This window comes from Vicugna pacos, chromosome 15 (assembly GCF_048564905.1).
Source record: "Vicugna pacos chromosome 15, VicPac4, whole genome shotgun sequence".
In the NCBI taxonomy this organism is placed as follows: Eukaryota; Metazoa; Chordata; class Mammalia; order Artiodactyla; family Camelidae; genus Vicugna; species Vicugna pacos.
The window spans coordinates 45,808,290-45,827,885 of record NC_133001.1 but is presented as its reverse complement, the minus strand read 5'-3'; the positions used below and the strand labels follow the sequence as shown (position 1 = coordinate 45,827,885).

Below are 19,596 nucleotides of genomic sequence, written 5' to 3'. Positions count from 1 at the left end.
GGGAGTGTCTGAGTCTCCCTCTGTTCCAGCTCCTCCTCATCACCATGCAGCACACGCCCTGTGATGTCCTGATGGATCCCAATGAGGCCCGGGCCGTCAGCTCAGTAGGGGAAGAAGCAGTCAGGATGGGAAGGGAAGAGTGCACCGGCACAGCTCAGAGCACATCGGTGCCTGTCAGACTAACTCTGGTGCCCGGGGCCAACACTGTGGGCTCCCTCCCTGGGGCTGCTCCTCCCGAATCCAAATCCATGCTTCCTCTAAAACCCTCTGCAGGGTCTTCTTGGCTCTGGGCAGAGACAGGGGTGGAGGCTGGCAAGTTCAGACCATGGGAAATTCCCTTCGACATAAAGTTATCACTCAGGTAGCACTCAGGCTGAATGATTTCCTCAAAAGTTCCTGACTTATCATGATTTTGACCTAGAGGTTCAATTTTGGGATTTGCCTTTTTGTTTAAATTTTGTGACTTATGAATAGCGTAGCCTTATTGATGTGATTTCTGTGTCACTGTTATTTTTCCTACAAGGGGTGATTTTTTTTTTAAAAGCTTGTCAGTTTGGTGGGATGACATCCTCCACACACCAGAGTTACCTTAATAGAAATTCCTGCATAGCCCACTCCTCTTCTGCGGAGTGAGCGCTGGTGTTTTATTTGCTTTGTGTTTAATTGGTTCCGGCCCTCCCTGCATGTGGGGTGTCAACACGCACATACATAGGAATCAAGTGAATTAAACGCAGGGGCGGATGACGGAAAAGCTCCTCCACCAGATGAAGTGTTTGGAGATTATCAGCATCTCCGGGGCACTCTGAGCCTCTCCAGGTTACCTGCGAAATGCACAGGATTTGGGAGGGATTAGGAGAAACTTGAAAATCTCTAAGAATGCAAGAAAACAATTAATGACTTGGAAAATAGGACTCCTTAAGGTAGGTTAGGAGTGTGGCCGTGGAGTTTAAACAAGAGCCAGTTGAGGAGATAGGAACGTGTTAAGGAGCCTTTGAGTGCAGCATGAAATCACACACATCTAATCTACTTTTTCCTTCTTTTACTATTAAACTAAAGCAATGGCCCCACTCCTGTTCTCCATTAGTAGAAGGAGGAGAATAGAGGAGGTTGATTTTTTGCCCCCCACTTCCCTCTTGAGTTATCCTCTGGAGGCAGGGTAAGAAGTACGTGTATTTGTACCCCCAGATACACAAAGAAGATACAGATGCAGAGAACTGTGTCCCCCCCACCCATTCATATGTTGAAGTCTTTATCCAGGTACCTCAAAACGTGACTGTATGTGAAGACAGGGTCTTTAAAAGGGCAATTAAGTTAAAATGAGGTCATTAGGGTGGGCCCTGATCCAACAGGACTGGTAGTCTTATAAGAAGAGGGAATTGGGACACAGACACACACAAAGGGAAGGCCATGTGAAGCCACAGGGAGAAGACGGCCATGGAAAAGCCAAGGAGAGAGGGCTCAGAAGAAACCAACCCTGCGGACACCTTGATGTTGTACGTCCAGCCTCCAGAACTATGAGAAAATAAGTTTCTGTTGTTTACACCCTGGCCCCCGTATCTGGAACTTTGTTACCAGGTGGCCCTTGCACACTAATACAAGCCCCTTTCATCCAGGAGCTGGCAGCCAGGGTGTGAGACCCCGAGAAGACTCACAGCGAGTTAATGACTGGACTCCGACGTCAGTCCAGACTCCAGGAAATTGTGGAGATTTCTCTCCAGACCTAAGAGCACATAGGTATCTCTTTTTCTGTCAGGAACACTTCAGTTGGAGTCTCACTAGAGGAAAAAAAAAAAAACACTATGTTTCTAAGAGCCCCCAGGTCACTTGCATCCCCAGGGGCCTAAGAACACTAACTCTGTCCCCAAAGGGCCTTCCAGTTCCCTCAGAGGACCGGGCTGTCCCTGCACCTTGATCTGATGGAGAACCGCGTTCCCTGCCTGTCAGGAGTCGGTTTCCCATTCAGGTCGTATTCTGAAGCTCCCTGTGAGGGGCGTGCAGTGCATGAATGCTCTCCAAGGAGAGTCTTTGTCCCGGAGCCTGAAACTGTGACAAAGAGGGCATCTTCACCTGTGAATTCACTGGATTTTTCCAGCTGCCACTGCCGACTTCTCCATCAGAAGACTCAGCCCCCACACAAATGGCATCTCTCAAAGCTGGAGCAACATTTCCTAGCTAATAGCAGGCTTCTCTCTCTCTCTCTTCTTTTTTTTTCTTTTTTGCAGCCAGGAAATGTTCTCTTCTAGCAGGCAGCTTGAAAAATCCCCTTCCAAAGAACTGAGTTGTCAGTATAAACGTCTAAATGAACCTTTATTAGAACTATAAAAAAAGGCTACTTAACATGTAATTGGACCATTCTTCATGCTTAAACACACTGTTAAAATCATGTCAATAGCTGAGTTAGAAACCCACAGTAAAAGCCAACATTGTATCCACAAGCTCCACTTTATAGCCTGATAAGATGAGATCACACCATCCCTGTGTCTTTCAAAAGATGATAGATAGAAGTTTGCCAGGTACCTCTCTGCCATTCAGTTTTTTTCTCTCAGATTTACTGAAATTAGCTAACGGAAAAGTCACTCTGATAAGATCATTCCATCAAGGCTGTTCCAAGCAGGATGGAGACATGAACTCAAGTCCCCCACACCCCAGAGAGGTTCCCTTTCCACTTCCTTCCCTAATCCTAATGTTCATAGTACTGTTTATTATCAACCAGTTTATAGATCTCTAGTTAATATTTGCTCAGGGCTTATGTTGATTTCTCAATACACGCAATTTTCTGGTTTCATCTTTATCTTTAAGGATTAGATTGGATCGAGCTGCCTCGTAGTAATTTAGTTTTTATCTTATGCCTTACAGTTTTCTGTTCTTGTAATGGCACTTGCTTTTCCTTTTTTATTTAATTGAATATATCTTATTTCACAACTACAGCATTTTTGTTTTGAGTTTATTTGTTTAACAGCTGGCAGGGTGCTGGTGTTTTGTAGAGGGAACTACGCTGGGTATTTTTAGAAATTCAGAAGTTGGGGAATGCACCAGCTGAGAAGATGGAAGAAAAATCTGAACTTGGGAGATGAATGCTTAGAGATTAAACTTGGATTGCTGTGGTTGTGTGTTGGCACTCCATAGATTAAGTCCTCAAAACAAAAACAGAAACAAAAACAGACAACAACAACAACAAAATACATTTAAAAGTTTGCTCAAGAAAGATGCTACAAGACTCTCTCTTTGCCCTTCCAGAGAACAGCTGGATCTGTTCATTGGCTCAGCTGGTGCAGAACACAGGCACTGCCAGCATCTGAAGATTGTCTCCACCTTATCCAGAGAGGGCACTATGGCTTTGTAAGGCTCCCTAGCCCTCTGTCTCCATTGACCAGCCCCATTCAAGTCCTGTGGATACAAAATTCGGATTGCTACAAGCCACGTCCAGGTGTGTGGGACCCTATGATAAAAGGATGATGGGATATGACTGTGTTCCAATGCGGACTGAACCGCATTGGATTCAATATATAGTTGGGGTTCACAGCCCTCCGCCTCACCCTGCTGCTCACCAGGCCCCTTACAGGCTTGGAGCAATGGCTTCACCAAACCTTAGTGCTAGAGTGAGATGAACACAGTGGGGAGGTCATACCTCAGGGACAGAGTGCCTGCCTATCATGCACAAGGTCCTGGATTCAGTCCCCAGTACATCCATTAAGATAAATAAACCTAATTACCTTCCCCTCAAAAATAAAAAGTAAATTAGAGTGAGTTGAACAAGGCATGTGAGTCAAACAAGGCCCCTGGGGCACAAATTTTAATGAGGTGCTCACAGCTGGGGTCAGACAAGGTTGTACAACCCTGAGTGATACCTCCTCGCTTGATTCACCCTAGCCCCAGCCTGGGGGTCCCCTCCTAGAAATATCACTCATGCGGGCCACTGCCACAGTCGAGGTCTCAGGTAGGAAGTAGCTGCAGACCCTCAGGTTTCCTGTTGCACTTGTACCTGCGAATCATCAGCCAAATAATTGTCCTTCATCCTGACCAGGAAGCCTCTGCTCACGCCATCATTCTTTCAGGTCCCCAGTTAGAAAAACCTCCAAGATTCTCCTATCATCCCCACTCACCCTGTTGGGCTACCAACTCTTAGTGACTCTTCTGTGATATCTCCCCTTCTTTCTAGAGTCCCAGCTCTTGCTTTAAATCAGAGTCACAGCATCTTACAGCTGGGTTAGTGTGTCAGTCTCCTAAACAACTCCATGCCTACAGGCCTACCCACCTCCAGGCCATCCTCTACACAAATGGTTTCCAAAGCCTAGTCCCTGGGCCGGCAGCATCGACATCACCTGGAAACTTGATAGCAATGCAAATTCTCGAGACTACTGAATCAGAAACTAGGGACATGGGGTCCAGCAATTGGTTTCTTTTTTTTCTTTTTAATTGAAGTATAGTCAGTTTACAATGTTGTGTCAACTTCTTGTGTACAGCATAATGTTTCATCCATACATATGCATGCATATATTCATTTTCATATTTTGTCATTGTGGTAGCTACAAGATGTTGAATATAGTTCCCTGTGCCCTACAGAAGAAACTTGTTGTTTATTTTATACATAGTAGCAGCAATCGAGTTTTAACCCGCCTCCCAAATTATCCTGATGCACACAAGAGTTTACGAATTCACTGCTCGACAGCACACAGATTAAACTAAAATCCATGCTACTTTCCAGCTTAAAAATTCTTCATCGTCTCTCTTAAAACGAAGGTCAAACATGCTAGCCTGGCTCTCTGGGTACTTTGCAGTACATCCCCATCTGGTTTCTCTGGTCACATCTATTACTGTCCTCTTCATACCTCAAGCTCCAGCCAAGCTCCCCTCCAGACAGATCCCCTGAATGGGATAGTTTGCTCCTTAGCAACCTCCTGTTCTTCAGGAATAACATCCATGTGTTCAATAACCACATTGTTCTGTTGAAAGCATGCCCACAGCAGCATTTAGAATCTTGGAGATGGATTAAACATGCAGGTGCAGTGGACAAGGCCGGGAGTGGAAGGGGAATTACCCTGTGTTGAGTTGAGGGCCTGCCACCGGCCAGCTTTGTTGATAAATTTCCTTACAATGTCTCACTGAATACTTAACACACACACACACACAAAACAAACAAAAAACAAATAAACAAAAACATACAAAGGATTAATAAAAAGCGAGGAGGCCAATGTATCCGGGTCCAAAAGTCCCTGGGGTAGAGAGTGAGGTAGGAACAGGTATAAAAAGCTGAAAAGTGGAGGAAAAGATCCATGCTTACCCATGCTAAACCCAACCCAAAGGCCAAGGTCTTTCTTCAGTGCCCTTCTGGGATTCCAGTGTCCAACGGTCAATCCAGGGCTCATCCTATAAATGTCTCGATGCATTTCCTACTTTTGCTAACTGTTGTTGAAGCAAGAAAGTCCAGGGGCCCTTGTCTTAGACCCTCGATCCAGAGACGCAGATGCACCACCTGGGATGAGTCAGGAGAAGCAGAACCAGCCCCAGAAAGAATGTGGGAGGCATCAGGGCTGGTGGTTGTGATGCTGGGAGCATTTGATGCTGGGAGCCCAGGTTTTCCAGCCACAGTTCTGACACTCACTCACCCTGTGACCTAACTTGAGACGGCGCCCCACTCCATGCACTGCCAGACCCCAGGGACTGGCCTTTGCTTTGCTGAGTTTGTGTGCAACAAGGTGGCTGAATCTGCCTCGCTCTAAGGGCCTGAATGATATAAGTGCCTGAGTACAGCATCCTGGTCAGGCAGATCCCCCCTGCCTCCAGGCATAATGAAGTGGTCACCTCAAGTTTCAGTAGCTGCAGAGAAGCTGTTAGTAAGCCAACTTTCAAGTCCCAAACCCAGCCCAGTGCCACCATCTGCTACCAGAGTTTCCGCTGGAGCCCAGCATGAACCCTGCCTCTTAGGGGAATATGAGGAAGGGGCTGCTTTTGGATTTTTGCTTTTATAGTCTGAGGCTTTCAAGGATGTTTTGCCTTCCGGATTTATTTCGGCAAGTTGCTGTTAATTGTGTTTTCAATTAGTTATGTTTAAAACATCCTGAGATTTGGGCAGCTGCAATTGCAGTGCATTAATAATTATTAAACAGAGGTTCTAATCCATTATTTATTGAATAAATTTTTAATACTAATGCAGAATCCATTGTCACTGCCACCACGAGTTTGGCCATTAAGGAAAAAGCTGACGAAAGAAAACTGAAGCTCCAGGATCCTTAAATGAAGTCCTGTGGAGCAGAGCTTCCTGGAGGAAAGATTGGCAGCTGTTTCTCTTTCATGTCTGTTTAATCAAGGCTTTGTTGCCTAGAGAGAGCGAGCGAGTTCCCACATAGTAGGTACTCAGTGAATGTTTGCACAGGGAGCGAATGAATGAATGAGTAAATAAATGAATTTAAAAGGAATTAAACTCTTTAAGATCTAAGACCCTTTTCTGTTTTAACCATTAACAAACACTATTCAGCTAAGCAGATTCCGTGATGGATAAGACAGTAATCCCTTCCCTCTCAGTTGGACAGATCATCATCATACAAATTTAAATACAGTCATGGTAAAACGTAGTAACCCAAGGTGGCACCAAAACCCACATGACGGGGGCACTCTTGCTGGAGCAGTCAAAGAAGGCTTCAGTAAAGACAGGAGGGTAGGTCCTGGACACCAGTTTTTCCAGATATAGACGTGAGGGAGAGATAATACAACAAGCATACTTACAGGTACATGCAGAGACAAGAAGGTGGGCAAGTTCAAGATCATGAAGAGTTTTCTGAGGGAAAGGGGATGTGAGGATGGAAACGAGGATGGAGGGAGAAAGTAAGCCACACGAAGTTGGTTTTCCACTGCAGACAAACCCACAGATGGGTGTTTAAGCTAGGGGCTGATGGATCAGATTTTTATTTCAGGGCAAGCATCCCAATCCATGTTCTACTGAATAATCTAGGCAACATGCAGAGGAATCTTGGCTAAAGTTGCAGGGACAGGTGAGGAGAAGGGGTGGGATTGAGTGATTAAGCAGCTACAGGTGTGGAGCTTAGATACCGGCTCTAGGTAAAGGGTGAGGAAGGCAGCAGGCAGAGTCGGAGATGACCCCAGCGTTTTGGGTGCACTGCTTTTGAGGAAGGCAGTCTAGGATGAGGGTGTGTTAGGGGTGGGGAGATGACAGATACAACAGAAAGCTTCAAACATGTTAACTTTGAGGTCTCTGCGGGATATCCAGGTGGAAATTCAGCAAACAACTGGATAAATCGGCCAAAGATATGGTTGAGCCCTAGATGGAGAATCATTCACATGAGGGTGGCAGTTTCAAGCCTTTGTTCTGAGTATCCTATGTCCAACACTTGGCGAGATAAACCTTTTGCTGTAGAGTGTCATTCAGAATGATTATCCATCGGATTTTCTTCAGAAAATCTAATTAAACATAGAGAGAGTCTAATGTCTCCATTTTAGGGCAAAGGAAAGAAATACAATGAGAAAGTATAGCAGTGAAATGAAAAGAGATCTTAGAATTCACTCCAGTCTTAGACTCAACCCAGAACGAATGGATCAATCAGTTAATATTACAAAGCACCACCTCTAAACCTTGAAGAATCCAGGTATGCAAAAGTGACATCACATAATCCCCTCAGCCTCACCAAAATCCCTCAGAAGTTTGAGCCCCGTTTCACCTGTCTGTCCCACCTTCTTTGTAGAATCTTCTCTGACCACTGAAGACTAGAGAGCCTTCAACCCTCTGAGCCCCTTTAAGCCCATCAACTTCTGACCCTCTCTAGGCTCTGAGCACACATTAAACCTGCACAGCTAGGGCTCCTGGAAGGCCATGCCCACCCCCAACCCCCAATTTCAGCAAGGCCCAGCACAGGGCTGAACATGTAACTTTTTGTTCTGATAATTTCTGGTTCTCCAGCCCTACAGTTCCTCCACTCTCCCACCCCCGCCCCACCTCTAGGGTGGTTCTGCATGGCCAACCACAGAGATAAGCTCCTATTAGGTGTTTAGGGAGGACCCGGGTATAATGGCCCCTTGGGTCCATGTCCTCACACTTCCTCAGGCAAGTCTCAGCAGCAGCGGGACTCTGAGCCCCAGCTCATGCAGCCTTGCCAGCTGGAGAGACGAGGGAGGGAGGAGAGGGGAGGGAAGAGGGGTTAGATTCAGTGATCTTCTGCCCCCCTTCTCACTGATATTCCTTGGAAATACTTTAGAACCCCTTAGAACCAGCATCCAAAGGATATAAGACATAATTCCTGTGCTAGGGAAAGTGCAAATGAGAGGTATGACATCAAAAGATGAGAAGCGGCCAAGTCCACCTTCAGATGAGGAGTGTCCAGGCCAGCAGACTCAGAAGTGAGGTGTGTGGGAACTGGCAGAGGCTGGATGTGAAAAAAGTGCCCTGCAGGTGCGGAGCAGCAAGACGGGAGCTGAGCCCGGAAGCCGTCTCCATCCTTCCAGGCAAAATCCCCCACTCCTTCCTTTGTTTTCTCATGTTTTTCTATCTTTCTATTTATTTTCCACCTCCTTCCTAGATATCGGCTCCTTGAGGCCAAGAACCTGAATTTCTTACTTTTGTATTACAATGTTTAGCAAAGGGCTTGGCACACTGTAGACCCTCAAAAAGCTGTTGATGCATAAATGAATAAATGAACCCTATTGTTAAGAAACTGTATTTACTGTGAAACAGCTGAGGATTTCATAAGTGAGTTTCAGTTCCTTCTCATCCATCATCAGGTTGGCAAGAAAATATAAAACGATACACTGTCAAGTACTGTTGCTGAGCACCGTGATGTGACTTTCTGAACACATTCTATGTATCCAAGGACAAGAAGAAGAGCAGAGGGGAGAAGTCGAAGGCCATTACATGACTGTATGGTTTTTAGACTGTCTGATATTTGGGTCAGTGTCTTCCAGGAGTGATCCATTAATAACATTCAGATTTTAGGGGAAATCTTTTTTAAAGGAAAATGTTGTGCCTTGCAAATATTCTGTGTCCTCGGGGAAAAGAAAAGCTAAGGAAAGAAAAACTGCAGCCAGCCCACTCAGGAAGGATTGGGTTGGGGCCAGGAAATCAAAATGAGAATGATTTTAGCACGGGTGTTGCTAGAACTAATTGTCAGGGAGATTCTTTATCTTCCACATTATTTTAAGAGTGGGAGGGAGGAAGCAGCGGTCCTCTTCATTAAAATTGTAGCCAATAAAAAAAATTATCGCCAATAAATAGCAGGATTGGAACGGTCCTTTTCGAGCTGTTGGATGTAGTATCATCACGCTACTGAGAGAGACAGACCACTGTCATATGTGACAGAAATCCAGTGACTTTTTAAATAACAATGACAACAAAAAAACAATAAAACATGTTCTGATCTTAAAGATTACATGACCTAATTTGTCTACACAACAACCTCCCAAATACTTCTACTAATTTTCCCTTTCCACAGGCGAGAAATCGAGCGTCCCAAAGTCAACCAGCAGCAGATCTGGGGCTCAAATGCACGTCTTCTGACTTCCACCCCTGTGCTTTTTCTTCTCTATGGGGCTTGGAGAACTTCCTGATGGCAAAGTCCCTCTAGGTCTGAGAAATGGTGGTGGTTCTTATCCTCCTGTGAGAGCTACAACGACTGAGATCCCAGCTTCCACAGAAGACTAGAGCCCGGGGTCCTTGGGTCTCATCTTCCCAGCTGGGACTTGAATCTCATGATCATCAGTGTGACACCCACTTTTTCCAGGCACAGATTCATTTTGGAGCTGGCCCCACTCAGAAGGAGCACTGTTTCATCTGGAACAAGGCTGCCTGACGGCCCCATCCAAGGATAGTTCATCTTTGGAACGCAAGAACCAGAGACAGAAAGACATTTCTGAAATTATTAAACCTACAAGGTTTAATGGCCTTAGATTACACCTCCAACCCTGCGAGCCCTGCTCTCCCACCCGCGGCTTCACCAGCACACCCACTGTGAAGTAGGAATGAACACAGTTAACACACTGCCTTGTTGTGGGTAGACACTAGAATGAAAGAGCAGGGACAAGCCCTTGTCAGCAGAGCCCACCCTACCTTAGGAAGACAAGCCTGGAGATGGGCACACTCAGCCTCTGCCCTCCTTACTGCTGATCCTGGACCCCAAGGACCGAGTGAGAGGGAAAGCAGCGATCCAGGACGCAGGGCATCAGTCAGGGTTCCCCAGAGAAGCAGATCCAGTGGGATACAGAGAGAAATACCAGAGGAGATTTACCACAGGAACTGGCCCACGCAGTGATGGAGGCTGAGAGGCTCCACAATCTACCTTCTGCAAGGTGGGAAGTCAGGAAAAGCCAGTGTTATAGTGAGTCCAAGGCCAAAGGCCTGAGGACCATGAGCTCTCATGTCTGAGGGTGGAGGAAGACAGAAGTCCCAGCTGAAAAAAAAAAAAAAAAGGAGGAGGGGAGAGGAGAAGCCTTCCTTTGCCTGTTGCTCTGCCTGGGCCCCTCACAGACTGGACTGAGGGCTGAGTGAGGGCGATCTTCTTCACTCGGTCTGCAGACTCACATTCTAATCTCTTCCAGAAACACTCTCACAAACCAACCCAGAAACAATGTCTTACCAGCTATCTAGCATCCCTTCGGCCAGTCAAATTAACCCGTAAACTTAACCATCCCATTCAGGATGGCCTCCAGCCTCAGGACAAAGGTCCAGCCAGGCTCCGTCCCCCACGCGTGAAGAAAGCACACCTGCCGTTGGTTCTGATTGCATTGGTTTCCACTGCTAATTGAGCCCACCCTGCCCTATGCGACGGTGAAAGTATGTCTTAAACGAAAACCCATCTCTTTTCCCGTGACTCCTCTAAACCTCCTAATTTCTCTTTCCCTCCTCTGCGGTTAGTAACTTAAGTCTGCTTGGAGCTAAATGACCCAGTTAATACAGCCTGGCTGGGCACAGCTGACTGTCAAAGCACCTTCCTGCACTTACTAGGGAGGGGCCCTCGCAGCACAGGGTCTCATACACATGCATCATTTTCTATTCAAGCTTGTTTCAAGGTCAAGAACTCAAGAGGCTGACCTCACCTAAGTGTGACCACATTCATCACATGGTTCATCTCCCCCCAGGCCTGGATGGATGAGCAAAAGGTTTATTTCATTTATAAAAGGAGAAATGATTTCTCCTTTAGAGAAACATTAAGATATAGAGGAAATGATGTGATTTACAAGATTTCCTTCAAAATAACATGGGAGGGCGGTAATGTGCCTAGTGAGCAGACAGGGCAGTCTTGGTTTAAGTGAACCACCACGGAGACCAGGTGAGGAGTACATGGGGGTTCCCTAAAAGAGTCTGCCTGCCTTGGCGTATGCTTAATATTCCCCATCATAAAATGTCACTTTTTGAATAGCACAGTTGAAACCTGAAAGGCTGAAGGAAAGGGTCCTAAAAAGCCACACTTTAAAATAAAAAACATTTCAAGATGCTCTTGGTACCTCTCTAACTCAGATTGGTTTTTATTCATTTCCTAACCTGGTTTTTACTTCCAGGGTTCATCAGAGGACTTGCTTTTAATTTATCTGAAATCTTAATTTCAAAAACAGTCCCTCCAGGACAACAGCTCCCAAACTGCGTGCAGGGGTGGCACTGAAAGTCTTTCTGGCAGCTTGTCCGCAGCCTTCTTGGGCCATAGCCAGAAGCAGGCTGTTCTCCTCGTAGGGCGTGTCAGATAACGGAGTGACCCCACCATTTCTGCAGCGCCTTCCCCCTGGCTGTCCTGTGCCTCCGTGCTCAGGCGAAGGCAGGAAAGCAGAGAGGAGGAGACCAGTCATGCTGGTGACTCCGATCCCCTCTGGAAAATGTTCTAATTGACTAGAAACACACAGAATCTTCTTGTCCCTGACCCACAGCCATGTATAAACTGCTGCTCAGACCTTGGGGCTGTCTCAGTACCTCCGTCTACCAGCCCACAATGTACCCACATCAGAGGCCTGCGCCGTAGAGGAAGGAGCCTCTTCAGATGGGCTGGTGCAGCAAAGACAGTTCTGTTAAATCACAGAAAAAGCCTTGCCCCTTGCTCAGCGTTTTCCTCTGTAAACCCAGCTACCTGCTGGATGCCAGCGGCTCGCTACCCCACTTACACTGCCGTGTACCTTCCTGTTCTTGCTCTAATGCTTTTCAGCTGTGAAAAGGTCGCCTTCTATCTAGATCATCCCATTCCAACAAAAGTGACATTTTAAAAACCGGTTTCTATACAAATTAATTGGGATTTCCATCAGGGAAATGAGTACACGTGTATGCATGCACTCCGCACTGACTTGGCAGACCCTGACTACAGTGTCTACCCAATTATACTCAGGACCAGCACCAACAATCCCTCAGCCCATTCCCCGATGGCACCCTGAGTGCGGGGAGCCGGGCACGACTCAGGAGCAGCTACAGCGGAAGCAGACCTCATTCCTTAGCTCTCTGTCTAGTCTCTAAGTTACTAAAATGATTAAATTGGGCGCTGATTCCAATTTAACCCCAGCCTCACTAAGGTCTTCCACTGCAGTACTGAGGAGTGACACAAGAGACAGGAAACCTGGATGTCTCTGATGATCAGAACTTGAGTGTTACTTTGTGTGTTTTAGCAAGACAGCTGGTATGTCACCTCAAATGTCACACAGTGTCTTACATTTTTCAAGGAATAGTTCCATTATGTTATTAGATCTTCAGACCACCCTGGGAGGATGGTGGGGTGGGGATTAGTACCTTCACTGTGCACATGGTGATCCTGCATCATTCAGCATCATTCAGTAAGTCACCTGCCATCTGACATGAGTCACTGACAGAGGTGCGCCCAAAGCCTGGGACTGCTTCCACCCCTCCCTGCTGGTGACTGCTGTCACTCACTGCCACTGGTTCCTGGTGCCCGGTACACTCCTCTGGGCCCTCTGTAAACTGAGAGATCAGTAAGATACCTACCTTGGCCTCTTTCCCCTCTTTTCTCTTTTCACCGTTCCTCTCCCCAATGTGGCGTGGATCTCACAGGAATGAGGCCGGGTCTGCAAGTATCAGCCCTTCCCTGCAGCCTTCCACCTGAGCTGTCTGGGGAGAGTGCCACCGAATACACTCATAGATTAATTTGGGAGAATTATCTTCATGAATGCCCCACTCATAAACAGTGTATTTTTTTCCTTTTTAAGAAGTCTCCTTAAATGTCTTTAATAACTTTTTCCATTTGTGTTTTACACATCCTGCATTAGATTAATCCTTATTAATCCTTATATATCCTGCAGGGTTTTGTTGATACTGAAAATGTCACTTTATATTCTACATATCTTCAAGTTTGTTACTTCTGATATAGGACACTATATTTTTATGTCATCTTGTTTCATAACTGCACTCTCTTACTGGTCCTAGTAGTTTGTTGATTCTGATGATTTTTATAAGAAGATAGTAACAGTTTTATATCTTCCCTCAATCAATGTGTGTGTGTGTGTCTTTTTGTGTATGTGTTACTTCATTGACCAGGACCTCCATAACTCTGAGAACTGTAGTGATTTTAGTAATTTAAGTCTTTTCTGTTTATTTTGTCTTGGTCAGTTTAGCCAAAGATCTGTCAATTTTGATGTTGTTTTCCAAGAAACAACTTTTGCTTTTATTTATATTCTCTATCATTTTCTATTTTTCATTAATTTCTGCTCAAATCTTTGTTTTCTTCCTTCTGTTGGCTTTAGGTTTATCGTGCTCTTTCTTTCAGCATGTTAAGATGCTAGATGAGGGTATTGCTTTGAGATCTTTTTTTTTTAATTAATATAGGCATTCAAAACTATAGATTTCTCTCTAAGCACTGCGGTGAATTTTGGTATGTGTGTCTTCAATTTCATTCATCTCAATGTATTTTCTAAGTTGTCTTCCATTTCTTTTTTGATCCGTTGATCATTCAGGAGTGAGCTGTTTTATTTTCATGTTGGTGAATTTTCATTTTTTTTGTTATTGATCTGTAATTTCATTCATAATATGATCAGAGAGTATACTTAGTTTGATTCTAATTCTTTGTACTTATCAAAGCTTTTTCCATGGCCTACTATATGGTCTATCCCAAAGAGTGTTCCATGTGCACTTGAGAAGAGGGTATATTTGGCTCTTGCTGTTTCTACTGATGTCTGTTAGGTCAATTTGGTTTACACTGTTGTTCAGGTCTTCCATTTCCTTGTTAATCTTCTGCCTAGATATTCTATCCATTATTGAAAGAAGACCATTAAAGTTTCCAACTGTTAGTTTTGCATTATCTATTTCTTCCTATAGTTCTAACAGTCTGTGCTTTATGCATTTGTCGGTTCTGTTGTTAGGTGTATATATATTAATTGTTATATCATCATGATAGATTGATACTTTATGATTATACAATGTCCCTCTTTATTTCTAGTAACATTTTTTTGCCTTTTGTTTATTTTGTCTGATACTAGTTACAGCTACTCTTGGTTTCTTATAGTTGATGTGTGTGTGATATACCTTTTCCCATTCTTTTACTTTTATTCTATTTGTATCTTTGAATTTAAAATGTATCTCCTATAGACAACATATTTTTTAATCCAGTCTGACAATCTTTGTCTTTTGATCAGATTGTTTAATCCATTCACATTTAATGCTATTATTTTCATAGTTGAATTTATGGTTGCTATTTTAGTTTTTTCCCCATATGTCTCACATCTTTTTTGTCCTTTATTTCTCTTTACTGCTTCCTTTTGAATGAAGCAAATATTTTCCAAAGTAACATTTTAACCCCTTTAATGATTCTTTTATCACTTTTTGGAAGTTATTTTCTTAGTGGATGCTCTAGGGCTTACCAGATACATATTAATTGATCAGAAAATAAATCTATTTCATATTTGCATCAATTTAATTACAGTGAGACATAGCAATGTTACTCCTGTGTAAACCTATACCTTCTTTCTCCCTGTTGTGTTGTTAACGGTACACATATTATATGTAGATAAGCTACAAACACCAAAATACATTGTCATAGATATGACTTTATAAAATTTTATGTCTTTTAAAGAAGTTGAGAGAATAAAGGAGAACAAATATTTATTTATACAGTTTGTTATATATTTTTTGATATTTTCCATTTTTTACTGAAGTATAGTTGATTTACAATATTGTGTTAGTTTCTGGTATATAGCAGAGTGATTCAGTTATGCATACATGTATATATGTATATATATATTCTTTTTTATAATTATACGTTATTACAAGATATTGAATGTAGTTCCCTGTATAATAAATTAGGACCTTGTTATTTTAAAATGATAATAAATAAAAACTTATTTACCAAACAGAAATAGACTTACAGACAGAGAAAACTAACTTATGTTACCAAAAGGGGAAATGGGGGGAGGGATGAATTAGGAATTTGTTATATTAACCTTCTTATTTGCCATTTCTGATTCTTTGTTCCTATGAATTCAAGTTACCAACTAGTGTTATTTCCTTATTCCAATATAGCTTTTCTCTCACCTATCTCCTTGTATTTGTGTTGTCAAAAAATAGTATTTCTCTCTGTTAAAGTTCCAACAATAGAATTATCTACACACCGTTCAATAAACTGCTTTTTAAATCAGTTAGGAGAGGAAAGGGGAAGAAATATGCTTTTATACTGTCTTTTATAATAACATAATTATCTCTGCTCTTTTTTTATGTGGTTTCAAATTACTGCCTGGGTTCATTTGTTTTTATCCTTAAAACTTCCTTTCGTATGTCTTGCAGCTCCACAAGCAATAAATTCTTAGATTTTGTTTATATGAGAAATGTTTTTCTCTTACTTTCATTTGCAAAAGTCTGTTGTGCTGGAAATAGGATTCTTGGTTTGACAAGTTTGGTTTTTGTTTTTGTTATCCAGCACTTTGAATATGTCATCCCACTGCCTTTTGGCCTGTATTTTCTTTTAAATTGTATTTAATTTTTTTTTCTGTTTTCTTTTTTTATGGAGGGGGTGATAATTAGGTTTATTTATTTATTTTAAGGGAGTTACTGGGGACTGAACCCAGGACCTCGTGCATGCTAAGCACACACTGTACCACTGAGCTACACCCTCCCCCTGGCCTCTATTGTTTCTAATGAAAAATTAGTTCACATTATTACTGAGGTCTCCTTGTATATTATGAGTCACTTTCTCTTGTTGCTTTCAAGATTTTGTTATCTTTCAGCTTTTTTACTGTGATGTGATCTGGGAGTAAATCCCTTTTCTTTTACTTCATCATCATCATATTTGGAATTTGTTGAGCTTCTTGGTTGTGTAGATTAATGGTTTTCATCAAATCTAGAAAGCTTTCAGCCATGATATCTTCAAATATATTTTTTGCTCCTTTTTCTCCTCTCCTTCTGGTACTCTTATTACATGTATGTGTCCCATATTTCTCTGATGCTGTTCATTTTTCTTCATTTTTTTCCCTCTGTTAGTCAGACTGCATAGTTTCTAACTGATATATCTTTAAGTTCACTGATTCTTCTGCCAACTCAAATCTACAGTTGAGACTCTCCAGTAAAATTTTAATTTCAGTTATTGTACTTTTCACCTTCATAATTTCCATTTGGTTCTTTTTTTTATCATTTCTATGTCCTTATTATTATTCTCTATTTTATAAGACATAGTCATTAGACCTTCCTTCCTCCCTTTACTTCTTTGAGTGTAGTTTCCTATAGCCCTTTGAATATATTTATAATACAGGCATATATCATTTTATTGCACTTCACAGATACTGCATTTTTTAACAAATGGAAGGTTTTTGTCAACTCTGCATCGAGCAAGTCAATCAGCACCATTTTTCCAACAGCATTTGCTCACTTTGTGTCTCAGTCTCACATTTTGGTAATTCTCACAGTATTTCTTTTTCATTATTATTTTCATTATTAATATTAATAACTTTTAAGTTATATTTTATAGTGGTCAGTCTGTGAGCAGTGATCTTTGATGTTGCTATTGTAATTGTTTTGGCATTCTTAGCAATAGTGTTTTTTAATTAAGAGATGCACACATTTTTTAGACATAATACTATTGCACACCTAACATAGTGTAAACATAACTTTTATATGCATTAGGAAATCAAAAAATTTGTGTGACTCACTTTGTTGTGATATTTGCTTTATTGCAGGTCTGAAACCAAACCCACAATATCTCTGAAGCATGCCTATAGCTGCTTTAAAGTCTTTGCTAAATGACATTTGGATCCTTGACAGGCAGTTTCTATGGCCTGCTTTTTTTCCCATCTGGGCCACCTTCTTCTATTTGTTTGAATGTCTCATAATTTTCCCTCATTGAAAACAGGACATTTTAGATAACATACTATCGCAATTCTATATACTGATCTCCTCCTCTGGGGCTTGTTGTTTGCTATTTGTCTGGTGAGTTGGCTCGATTATGTCAGTGGTCTATTTTCCCCTAAGAAAGCAGCCTCTGATATCACTGCTCAGAGGGTTCAGCCTTGGGCATCATACTGTCAATCTGGGATGGCAGCGATTGTATTAGCAATCTTTTTGTCTCTTTCCCTGATCTCTCCATTGTCTGCCTCCATTGATATCATGCCCAGCTATTAGCCTCCCCTAATTGCTGGCTGATTATTCTATTATTTTGACAATGCCCTAGGGTACAAATTGCTCCACAGTTGGTTGCAATTAAATGTGGGTCCCTTCACAGGGGTAATCTTTGAGGCCAGTCTTAGAGGTATGTGTCAACCCCAGGAGGATTCTTCTTAACTGTCTCTTTCCTTAGTTCTCTCTGGTAAATTTCTATATGCTCTAAGGTTTAGCTTGTTCATCTCATGGATCTACCAGTCTCCTCTTAATTGCTTGTCACCAAAATCTCCATTGTTTTTAAGAACACTCCTAGGCTTGAACTTCCTTATACTATGGTACCAATAAAGTTAGTTTTCTTGGGGAGAACTTCTGAGCTCTTAATTCTTGTTTTATTTGGGGGGGGGATTAGATTTCTTTACATATTTTTAAATTAATTTTAATTTGATTTTATTTTTTAGTGTAGGTACTGGGGATTGAACCCAGGATCTTGTGCATGCTAAGCATGCACTCTACCACTGAGCACGCACTCTACCCTCCCTCTCCGAGCTCTTCATTCTTACGGATTGCCTCTCCTCTTGAGCAACAAATCTGCACCACTGCCTTACAGCTAGGGGCACAGGCAGTGGCCTATTTCTCTCAGAGTCATACCCCTGCTCCATAAGCTTCATTAGTGTCACCTAGGCTGGGGCAGCAGCCTCCAGTCTTTGCAGCTTGCATTTCCTGGAAAGGAGACTTTGCCTTACAACCAAGATAGGGTGATGTGACTAGGGCCCTACGTCTCTGGCCTTCCATGCCTGAAGTAGATTTCCCACCCTATAATTGGGGGCTGGGTAGAGGACGAAAGCCTCATACTTCTCAGTCACTCTGGCCAAGAATAGAGCCTCTGAAACACAAAGATAGGAGTGGAGGGGTGGGATGAGAAGTACTGGTGGCCCTCAAATGGGAGCAGATTGAAGATGGCGCCCTGTGCTCCTGGCTGAATTTGCCTGGAGTAGATGTCCATCACTGTGAGCTAGGAGACGGGGACAGGAGGAGTGAATTGTGGCACAAATGCCACACATCATTACTGTTCTTACCAAGATTCAGTAAACTATCTTGAATAAACATTTCTTTATTTGCTGTATGCCCTAAAGACAATTTCCAGAGATTATAAGTGGAGATGGTCTGTGGAGCTCCTCACACCACCAATTCAGAAGTCATGTCTCCACAAGTCATTCTGGGGTTCCTAGAAGTGTATAGGTAACATGCACTGTGAGGTATTGGTGGCAACTTGGATCCTGGACCATTGAGAATAGAGATAAAAAGAGAAGAGGTTAAAAAAATGGAAAGTGTTGGGGAACTGAGGAGAGAGTGTTGAAGAATTGAGTAGAGAGAGAGAGACAAAGAGGAAAAAGGTGGATGAGATGTCTATTTAATCATAAGTTTGATCATATTGCAAGAATAAAAATCAACCGGGTTTCAGCTAGCAGCAACATTGGACACAACTTTAGGGGTGAAGACATTATCTTTGGCAGTTCTGTGTTCCATCTGTAGAGCTCATCCCTGGTAGCCTCCAGGTGAGAGGATTTGTACTCTGGACTTTTCTCCCTCATTTGGTCCCTTTTCAGCTCTGTGTTTAATTTCTAGAGGAAGTTGCCAGCCCTTAATTCACACTAAAGAAGGTATCACTGGCCAGGTACTGTTTAATGAAAGATCTTGCTATTGGAATTTGCCTTTTAACAGAGAAAATCCTACTCAACCCAAAGGCATAATCTTCTAATTGAGAAACATAAGGATTCATCACTGAATCAGCCCAGGAAATATTAGGCCACAGAGAAAGGGGTTCTTCTGGAAGATTAACTAAGGCAGTTTCACATGTTCCTAAGGCCTCTTGAGCCAGACATTCTGGCTGTGGAATTTCCATCATGTCCACAAGTCTGAAGAAGCACACTTTCTCAGTAAGCACAGCTGCTCTCCATTTGGTTAATGATAGCCCATCTCAAATTTGGTGTATGCAAACAAAAGAGCCAGCAGGCCCAGCTCTATATAGCTTGCCCAGAAAGGCCTCTGAGCCTTAGGCTGCCACATGGTCTCTGGTAGAGACAGAA

General features: G+C 42.9%; 1 long non-coding RNA gene across 1 annotated transcript in view; it reads right to left on the bottom strand.

The window, feature by feature from the left end:
* Positions 1-631: 631 nt before the first annotated feature.
* LOC140685905 (uncharacterized) overlaps positions 632-19,596 on the bottom strand; it is a 39,780-nt gene continuing 20,815 nt past the window's right edge. Inside the window, exons 2-3 of the long non-coding RNA XR_012059364.1 lie at positions 1,653-1,775; positions 632-821 (exon numbers count right to left, since the gene is read on the bottom strand). This is a non-coding gene — a long non-coding RNA (uncharacterized lncRNA). The remainder of the gene's footprint in view (positions 822-1,652; positions 1,776-19,596) is intronic.